Source organism: Otolemur garnettii, unplaced genomic scaffold (genome assembly GCF_000181295.1).
Source record: "Otolemur garnettii isolate 467f Iridium unplaced genomic scaffold, OtoGar3 scaffold00003, whole genome shotgun sequence".
Lineage (NCBI taxonomy): Eukaryota > Metazoa > Chordata > Mammalia > Primates > Galagidae > Otolemur > Otolemur garnettii.
Genome location: NW_003852398.1, coordinates 227,482 through 237,862, shown reverse-complemented (window position 1 = coordinate 237,862; position 10,381 = coordinate 227,482). Strand labels below are relative to the sequence as shown.

Sequence of the window (10,381 nt, the reverse complement as noted above, 5' to 3'; positions counted from 1 at the left end):
GGCCCGCCAAACAACAATGATGGCTGCAACCAAAAAAAATAGCCAGGCGTTGTGGGGGGCACCTGTGGTCCCAGCTACTTGGGAGGTAGAGGCAGGAGACTCGCTTGAGCCCAGGAGTTAGAGGTTGCTGTGAGCTATGATGTCACAGCACTCTCCCCGGGGGACAGCTTGAGGAGAAAGAAAAAAAAAGAGTCATACATTCATACCACCTTTACTGTACAAAATATATTTCCAGGTAACTAGTAAATAGACCCAGTTCATGAGTAAAACTCTACTGTACATAAATATGCCAGCTAATAAAACATAATTTTGGGCCCAGTGCCTATAGTTCAGCAGCTAGGGTGCCAGCCACATACACCAGAGCTGGCAGGTTCAAATCCAGCCCAGGCCTGCCAAACAATGACTACAACAATAACAACAACAAAAAATAGCCAAGTGATGTGGGGGGCATCTATAGTCCCAGCTACATGAGAGGCTGAAGCAAAAAATTGCTTAAGCCCAAGAGTTTGAGGTTGCTGTGAGCTATGACGCCATGGCACTCTACCCAGGGCAACAGCTTGAGACTGTCTCAAAAAAAACAGAACAACAACAACAAAAAAACCCATAATTTTGTAAAAACCTAATGAAATTAGTGATTTGGCAAGGGTTATTAAATTGATGTTTAAACCATTCAGCAGGCCAGGCACAGTGGCTCATGCCTATAATCCTAGTACTCTGGGAGGCTGAGGCAGATGGATTGTCTGAACTCACAGGTTCAAGGCCAGCCTGAGCAAGAATGAGATTCCCCATCTCTAAAAATAGCTGGGCACTGTGGCAGGCGCCTGTAATCCCAGCTACTTGGAAAGCTGAGGCAAGAGGATCACTTGAGCCCAAGAGTTTGAGGTTGCTGTGAGCTACGACACCACAGCACTCTACCAAGGGCAACAAAATGAGACTCTGTCTCAAAAAACAAACAAACAAACAAAACCCATTGAGCATCAGGTGAATTAGGAGAATGGTCAATAGAGAATCAGACATTCATCGAATGTCAATAAATACTACAAAGAGGTTCGGCGCCAGGAGCTCAGCAGTTAGGGTTCCAGCCACATACACCAAGGTTGGCAGGTATGAACCCAGCCCAGGCCTGCTAAACAAAGACAACTGCAACAAAAAAATAGCCAGGCATTGTTGGGGGTACCTGTAGTCCCAACTACTTGGGAGGCTGAGGCAAGAGAATCTCTTAAACCCTAAGAGTTTGAGGTTGCTATCAACTGTGATACCATAGCACTCTATGATATACTGTATCTGATAGGGTGATATACTGTTTCCAAAAATATATATATATATATATCCCAGAAAGATACTTTCTTTTTTTTGAGTTAGAGTCTCACTTTGTCACCCTCAGTAGAGTGCCATGGCAATACAAGTCACAGCAACATTAAACTCTTGGGTTCAAGTGATTCTCTTGTCTCAGTCTCCAGAGTAGCTGGGACTAAAGGCGCCCGCCATAATGCCCAGCTATTTTTTAGAGACGGGGTCTCGCTCTAGCTCAGGCTGGTCTTGAACCCATGAGCTCAGGCAATCCACCTGCCTCCTGCTCATCTGTGAGAATTACAAGCAGGAGCCACTGTGCCTGGCCTAGTTTTACTATTTTTAGTAGAGATAGTCTAACGCTTTGCTTAGGCTGATCTCAAACTCCTGAACTCAGACAATCTATCCACCTCAGTCTCCCAGAGTACTAGGATTACAGGTGCGAGCCACTGTGCTTGGCACAACGATACTTTCTGATCATAATAAGGGAGGACATTTAATTACACCATCGAGGGTTTAAAGTACCATCATCCAAATGCAGTGGTCAATTTTAGCACCACTAATGGCAAATTAATCAGATATTTTTATTACATTCCACAGACAGATACAAGAAGATACATCTACAAAGATGTATTCTAGCCAAAATGTTTAACTTATACTATTTATTTTCTTCTTTTTTTTCTTTTTCTTTTTTTTTTTTTTTTGCAGTTTTTATCCAGGGCTGAGTTTGAACCCGCCACCTCCAGCATATGGGGCCAGCACCCCACTCTTTTGAGCCATAGGCGCCACCACTTTATTTTTCTCTTTTTGAGACAGAGTCTGAAGCTATCACCCTGGGTAGAGTATCATGGCATCATCATAGCTCACAGCAACTTCCAACTCTTGGGCTCAAACAATCATCTTGCCTCAGTTTTTTGTATTTTTAAACAGAGTCTCACTCTGGTTCAGGCTGGTCTCAGACCCATGAGCTCAAGCAGTCCACCTGCCTGGGCCACCCAGAGTGCTAGAATTTACAGGCAGGAGCCACCGTGCCCAGCCCACACTAAGTATTTAAATATAATCTCCAGTTAAAGGAAATATAGCCAATAGATATGCAAGCTAAAAACCAGAGGAGAAAAAGCAACCAGTGCTTCTCAGACTCTAGCACTCATGGCTATAATTTATTACAGCCAAGGATACAAAGAAAAGCAGCACATGGGATGAAGTTCAAAGAAAATCAAATACAAGTTTCTAAGAGTCTCCTTCCCAGTGGAGTCACACATAACATTTAATTCTTCTGGTACCTAATTGTGACAACATTTATGAAGTGGTGTCTACTAGGGAAGCTCATCTTTCTAGGCTTAGGAATTTAGGCTTTTTTTTTTTTAGATAGAGCCTCAAGCTATTGCCCTGGGTAGAGTGCTGTAGCGTCACAGCTCACAGCAGCCTCCAACTTCTAGGCTCGTGATTCTCCTCCTCCCTCTGCCTCCCAAGTAGCTGGGACTACAGGTGCTCGCCAAAACACCTGCCCAGCTATTTTTTGTTGCAGCCATCATTGTTGTGTGGACGCAGGCTGGATTTGAACCCGCTTGAGCCATAGGCACCAAGCCAAAATTCAGGATTTTTGTCAGGGGTCAGTGACGTAGGCACTCTCTGCTGAGCACATACCAAAATTTCAGAAAATTTCCCAGAAGGAAAGCAGGTGTTCTATATAAACCATGTTGTTTGTAAAAGCAATTTAGGCTCAATGAACTACGTTTATAGGGAATTCTGTAACCCTTCTGCAAGTTCGCAGATCCCAGACAAAAGTCAACCTTGAGAGCAGAACTTTCAAAGATTAGTAGCCTCAGGCCTGTTAAGTATGTAATTCTGTGGCTGCAACTTGGGATGAAACTTGAAGGGATATATTAAGTGGACAAGAGGAGATAGTAGAAAGACATTAAAGGCAGTCCAAATAAAATGAGCAAAGACAAAGTGGTATGAAAAGATGCCCCAGACAGAGAATGAACCACAGTACTGAAGTTTATTCAGTATGGCTTGGTGCTTGGAGAGTATCAGAAGTGAGTGGAGAAGGAAGTGTCAGAATATACACAGCCTCTTACACAACAAAAGGACATTTTAACTTTGTCCTATAAGCAATGGGGAGCCATTGACATACTACAGGAAAGGAAGGAGTATAGCACACTGCCTGGCACATAATATAGTGGGCCCTAAATAAAGCCTATTGATTTGATGTGACTCACACTACTTATACCAATTCAAGATCTATATGGACTTCTTGGCAATATTCCCTAGAAGACAGAGCTTGGATCATTATAGGCTCTTCTATATTTCTTTGGGGGCATTAAACTAAATCACTCTGATCCATAATCAAATGTACAGACTATTAATTAAAACCAGTTCTAGAAGTTATGGAGAAGAGTGGGATTTATTTGATACAGTCTTTACCAAGATGGTAGCTAGAACCTAACATCAATATGTTAAATTATCAGAAAAATATAGGTAACAGCTACCATTCACTATGTGCCAGGAAATGTACTAACTAGTTTAGGGGGATTATACTGATTACCATAACCACCACTTGAGATGAGTACAAGTTTTTTTCTACATAAAACCTAGTATCCCCTGAAAACACTACTTCCCTGCAGCCCTAAAGATACTATAAAAATAGGGTAGCTCAAGCAGCTAAGGTGCCAGCCACATACAACAGAGATGGTGCGTTTGAATCCAGCCCAGTCCTGCCAAACAACAACAACTGCAACCAAAAAATACCTGAGTGTTGTGGTGGGCACCTATAGTCCCAGCTACTTGCGAGGCTGAGGCAAGAGAATCGCTTAAGCCCAGGAGTTGGAGGTTGCTGTGAGCTGTGACACCACAATGCTCTACCCAGGGTAGCTTGAGGCTGTCTCAAAAAAAAGAAAAGGAAAAAAAAACTGTAAAAATGATCCAGGAGTGGCTTGGTGCCTGTGGCTCAAGTGGCTAAGGCGCCAGCCACATACACCTAAGGTGGTGGGTTCAAATCTAGCCCGGGGCCCGCCAAACAACAATGATGGCTGCAACCAAAAAACAGCCGGGCGTTGTGGCAGGCGCCTGTGGTCCCAGCTACTTGGGAGGCTGAGGCAGGAGACTCACTTGAGCCCAGGAGTTGGAGGTTGCTGTGAGTTGTGATGCCACAGCACTCTACCCAGGGGGATAGCCTGAGGCTCTGTCTCAAAAAAAAAAAATTATCCAGCCCAAGAAATAGACTAGGATTGCAATAAAAATGTACCCCTCTAGCCCGCCCCCTCCACCACTGGCTGCACTCTACTCCTTTGAGCCACAAGAGCCGCCCTATTTTTATTTATTTTATTTATTTATTTATTTATTTTTGAGACAAAGTCTCACAGAGTAGCTGGGACTACAGTGCCTGCTGTAACACCCAGCTATTTTTTGGTTGCAGTTGCCATTGTCGTTTACCAGGCCTGGGCTGGGCTCAAACCCGCCAGCCTCAGTTTATGTGGCTGGTGCCCTACTCACTGAGCTATGGCACCAAGCCAAAAAGCACTCATTTTAGATCAATCTTAGGTTCTGATTCAGACAACAGACATTTCTTTATATCCTGTTAGTAAAAACTAATCTGTGGCCACCTCTACAACTAGAGCTCTGTTCCTAGAGCTGAGAAGTAAAAAGTCTATTACTATCCCAGCACTTTACGAGGCCAAGGCAGAAAGATCACTTGAAACCAGGAGTTCAAGAATATTAAAAATATGAAACAATAAAAAGTTAGCTGGGGCTTGGTGCCTGTAGCATAGTAGTTACGGCTCCAGCCACATACTCCGAGGTTGGCGGGTCCGAACCCAGCCCAGGCCAGCTAAAACAACAATGACAACTGTAACAAAATATAGCCTGGCATTGTGGCAAGCGCCTGTAGTCCCAGCTCCTAGGGAGGCTGAGGCAAGGGAATCACTTCAGAGTGTGAGGTTGGAGGTTGCTGTGAGTTGGAGGTTGCTGTGAGCTATGATGTTACAGCACTCTACCAAGAGTGACACAGTGAGACTTTGTCTCAAAAAAAAAAAAAAAAAAAAGTTAGCTGGGCAGGGTGGCATGCCTGTTGTCCTAGTTTCTTAAGAGGCTGAGGAGGGAGAAGGCTGATCCCAGAGTTTGAGGTTCCAGTGCCACTGCACTCCAGCCTGGGCCACAGAGCAAGACTTTGTTTATGAAAGAGGTAACCCAGATACTGTTAAGATCCCCACACTTTGTTTTGTTTTGTTTTTTGAGACAGAGTTTCACCCTGTGGCTTTGGATAGAGTGTTGATGTCATCACACTCAAACTCTTGGGCTTAAGCAATACCCCTGCTTCAGCCCACCTAGTAGCTGGGACTACAGGTACTGGCCACGACATCCAGTTAGTTTTTCTATTTTTAGTAGAGATGGGTCTGATTCTTGCTCAGGCTGGTCTCGAACTCCTAAGCTCAAGTGATATACCTGTCTCGGCCTTCCAGAGTGCTGGGATTACAGACGTGAGCCACCACATCCACACTTTGGATTCAGTGTCCCAACCCATCCATACCAGCCTTGGTTGTCACCTCTATTATAGCAGTTAACACATGTTCTCTGATATATATTTAGTAAATACTTTTTCGTCTATCATTAGATTAGAAATACTAGAGTGAGACAAAATCAGAGTTTAATTTTCCTAAAAACATAAACTATATCTTATTAAACACTATAACACAGGCTTTTGTATCCACACTCATGTACACACACACCACAACCAGAGTCAGTGTTCATTTAACTGAAATGTGTACTGACCTGAGCCTAGATCCTGTCCCTTGGCAAAAACCATTTCCCTGGCATTGGTCATTTCCCACAGTAGAATGTGTTGGTAAATGGTTATCATTTTCCACACGGAAGAAATAAAAAGCCAGACCCACAAATGCAAATATACAGCTGCATTACAAACTCAAAGTGGGTGGCACCTGTGGCTCAGTGAGTAGGGTGCCAGCCCCATATACCAAAGGTAGAGGTTTCAAACCCTGCCCTGGCCAAACTGCAACCAAAAAATGGCCAGGCGTTGTGGCGGGCACCTGTAGTCCCAGCTACTCGGGAGGCTGAGGCAAGAGAATTGCTTAAGCTCAGGAGCTGGAGGTTGCTGTGAGCTGTGTGACACCACGGCACTCTACCAAGGACCACAAAGTGAGACTCTGTCTCTACAAAAACAAACAAACAAACAAACTCAGCAAGGAGTCTGGGCCTGGACCATCCTCGGAAGAACTTAAGCAAAGACAAGAAGAAAACAGGTGACAATGAGGGCTACTCAGACATTCAGCACTATAGTTTAGGATTCTGTCTCTACTGTACAGGGCATGAACCCTGACAGCATTCACTGGACAATGAATGGAAAACTATTTTAAGCATCTAATTGGATTAGGAGTGAGAGGAGGGGGAATTTTTTTTTTTTTTTGAGACAGAATCTCACTCTGTTGCCCAGTCTAGAGGGCCATCACTTCAGCCTAGCTAACAGCAATCTCAAACTCCTAGGTTCAAGCGATGCTCCTGCTTCAGCCTCCCAAGTAGCTGGAACTACAGATGCTTACAAAGAAGTCTGGCTAATTTTTCTATTTTAGTGGAGATAGGATCTCCCTCGTGCTCAGGCTGGTCTCGAATTCCTGAGCTCAAGATAATCCTTCCATCTCAGTCTCCCAAAGTGCTAGGACTACAGGCATGAAGTAACCATGCATGGCTGAGGAGGAGGAAGTTTAAAAATAAAATACACAGCAACTTAATTATTCTTAGGATTTGCTTTATAATATTTAAAAACATCGGCTCGGCGCCTGTGGCTCAAGTGGCTAAGGCACCAGCCACATACACCTAAGGTGGCAGGTTCGAATCCAGCCCAGGCCTACCAAAACAACAATGACAGCTGCAACCAAAAAATAGCCGGGCGTTGTGGTGGGTGCCTGTGGTCCCAGCTACTTGGGAGGCTGAGGCAGGAGACTCGCTTAAGTCCAGGAGTTGGAGGTTGCTGTGAGCTGTGATGCCACAGCACTCTACCCAGGGGGACGGCTTGAGGCTCTGTCTAAAAAAATATATATTTAAAAATATCTTTGTGGGCGGCGCCTGTGGCCCAAAGGGGTAGGACGCCAGAGGTGGCGGGTTCAAACCCAGCCCCGGCCAAAAAACTACAAAAAAAAAAAAAAAATTAAAAATATCTTTGTGGGTTCATTGACTTTAACAAAAATGCCCTCTATCTCTTGGGATTTCTAGGTTAATAATTCATGCTATGCAAATATGAATACTGGCACTCTTTGTTAAGATAAATAAGTAATGTATAGTCACTGCCTTTTAGGCTGGTCATCTGCTGTTGGCAAAAGGAATTGGATTTTCAGTCTAAATCAAGGATGGGCTCTTTAACTAGCTGTGTGACCCTTAAAAAAACCATCACCTCTTCCAGTCTATTTCTTTATTGTCATATATGAAAAATCCCTCATATGAAAACCACCTGAGGATTAAATATTATAATGTATGTCAAAGATGCTCTGTAAACTATAAAGGACAACCCAAATATCAGTCACCTGTTACACTGCAAGCTTTGGAGCATGAGACCTTACATAAAGCTGGTGCTCATTATTTGTAGTATAAATGAATAAATTACACTGATCTCAGGCAAGAATAATCTTTCTCTCTTTAGCCTTGTCTGATTCCACTTTCCCCTTTGTTTATTGGGCTTCAGCCATACTGTCTTTTTTCCTGTTCCTTGAATACATCAAGCTCCCTCCTTCTTCAGGGCCTTTGTTCCTGATCTTTTCCCTGCCTGGAACATTCTTCTCCAGCCCTTTGCATGGCCATCTCCTTCTTACCAATTGGGTTGTAGCTTTAGTGTTATTTTTTTGGAGGCTTTCCCTGATCACCCTGACTAATGCTCCTTCCACATCATTTATCAGTAAACATTTATTGCTATCCATTAACTTTATTTTTTTGAGACAGAGTGTCACTCTATCATTTGGCTAGAGTGCTATAGAGTCAGCTCACAGTAACCTCAAAACTCTTAAGCTCAGTCAATCCTCTTGCCTCATCCTCCCAAGCAGCTGGGAATATAGACGCCTGCTACAATGCCTCGCTGGCTCATTTTTTCTATTTTTAGTAGAGACAGGGTCTTGCTCCTGCTCAGGTTGGTCTCAAACTCCTGAGAGCAATCCACCAGTCTCTAGACTCCCAGAGTCCTAGGATTACAGGCATAAGCCACCTTGCTGAGCCTCGTTATCTTTTTTATTACACTCTCATCCGCTTCAATAAAAAATACTCTACCAGAACCTCCCTGACTTTCTCACCATCATATTCCAATGCCCAAAATATCATCCAGCTCATAGTAGACTCTCAATAAATTAATATATGAATAAATGAGGTTGAAATGAGCTAAAAGTCTTATGACTCACACAGCTGAGAAGGAGACATGGACCCCACTTAAATGTAAATAATTAATAGAAATTTATTGTACCTGTGCAGGGGTCGTTGCAACCCTGAATGACAGATCAAATGGGTCTTTATACCCTATTTCTGCATCACCGCAAACAGGCAGAGGTACAGAAGCTGAATCATTGCAGTTAGCCTTGGGTGGGGGGAATTGCATGCAGGGGGCAGGAGGTATGTCAAGCCTCTCCTTCCTACGTACACTCTTTCTTTCTTTCTTTCTTTCTTTTTTTTGAGACAGAGCCTCAAGCTGTCACCCTGAGTAGAGTGCTATGGCATCACAGCTCACAGCAACCTCCAACTCCTGGGCTCAAGCGAGTCTCCTGCCTCCGCCTCCCAAATAGCTGGGACTACAGGTGCCTGCCACAATGCCTGGCTATTTTTTGGTTGCAGCCGTTATTGTTGTTTGGCGGGCCCGGGCTGGATTCAAACCTGCCAGCTCAGGTGTATGTGGCTGGTGCCTTAGCTGTGTGAGCCACAGGCACCAAGCCTCCTATGTACTTTCTTAACTCAAGTTTCTCCTCAAAGTTCTTCCCCCTCCCTATGCACTCCTTTATCTTCAGGCCTCTTCTCAGAGTTCTCCCCACCCTTGAGGGGGCTGGGACTAATGGATTCAAAGGAAGTTTCTTTTTTAAGGGTAGGGGGCTTGGTTATCACATTCCCCACTGGTTTTAATGGGAAATCAAATTCTTGATTTATCTGCGTTTACTTTTTCCTGTGTGATATCGCCCCCGCCCCTTTTTTGAAAGTTTAGTTTAAAGTCCAATTAAGACAAGTCCCTCAAGGAGTTTCCTCAGGCTTCAGCCGTGTATTGACCAGCCAGCTTCCAGTATGTGGCTGGAGCAGGGCATGTTGGATGTCTTTACCTTTACTTCCTAAGGGGCAATGAAGCTTTATTCAGCCGGCTGTGATGACTCCAGGTGAGGATTCTCCTTATTCTCACTGTTGTGTGTGTGGTTAGGATGATGGTGTAAAATCCTTTCTACCTTGGTTTGAGGAGGAACAGGTTCTGATTCTGGACCTAGACTTGGTCTTTTTGATCCTCCAGAAAGAAAGAATGTACAGACACAAAGACTAAACAAAACACGGTTAATTATTCAAGTGGAGATCTTTTGTTATTTTTTCTAGGTTTTTTTTTCTTTATCTATTTCATTTTTTTAGTCTCTTTTAGTTTCTTTAGGATCCCCTGCTAAATTGTAGAGGATTGACAGACGCCTTTTTGAATAACACAGTGACAAAGGTCTGTATTTAATTAAGTTTTGCTTCCTGGCTCGGTGCTTGTGGCTCAAGTGGCTAAGGCACCAGCCACATACACCTAAGGTGGCAGGTTCAAGTCCAGCCTGGGCCTGCCAAACAATGATGGCTGCAACCAAAAACTAGCCAGGTGTTGTGGCGGGCGGTTGTAGCTACTTGGGAGGTAGAGGCAGGAGACTCACTTGAGCTCAGGAGTTGGAGGTTGCTGTGAGCTGTGATGCCACCGCATTCTACCCAGGGCAACAGCTTGAGGCTCTGTCTCAAAAAAAAAAAAAAGTTTTGCTTCCTATCAGAGTTTATGGATTCTTGTTTTTATGGCCTTGTTCATGTACTTTATTCAAGCTTTGAGGCCTATAAGTTACATATAGTTTCTAGATGATATTTAAAGCTTTAGTTATTATTTGCATTA

At 43.8% G+C, this 10,381-nt stretch overlaps 1 protein-coding gene across 1 annotated transcript in view; it reads right to left on the bottom strand.

Moving 5' to 3' along the window:
- The window catches only part of UIMC1 (ubiquitin interaction motif containing 1), a 155,553-nt gene extending 145,914 nt beyond the window's left edge, over positions 1 to 9,639 (bottom strand). The window contains exon 1 of the mRNA XM_023515092.1: positions 9,585 to 9,639. The gene's annotated coding sequence lies outside the window, so the exon portion shown is untranslated. The remainder of the gene's footprint in view (positions 1 to 9,584) is intronic.
- Positions 9,640 to 10,381: the final 742 nt, after the last annotated feature.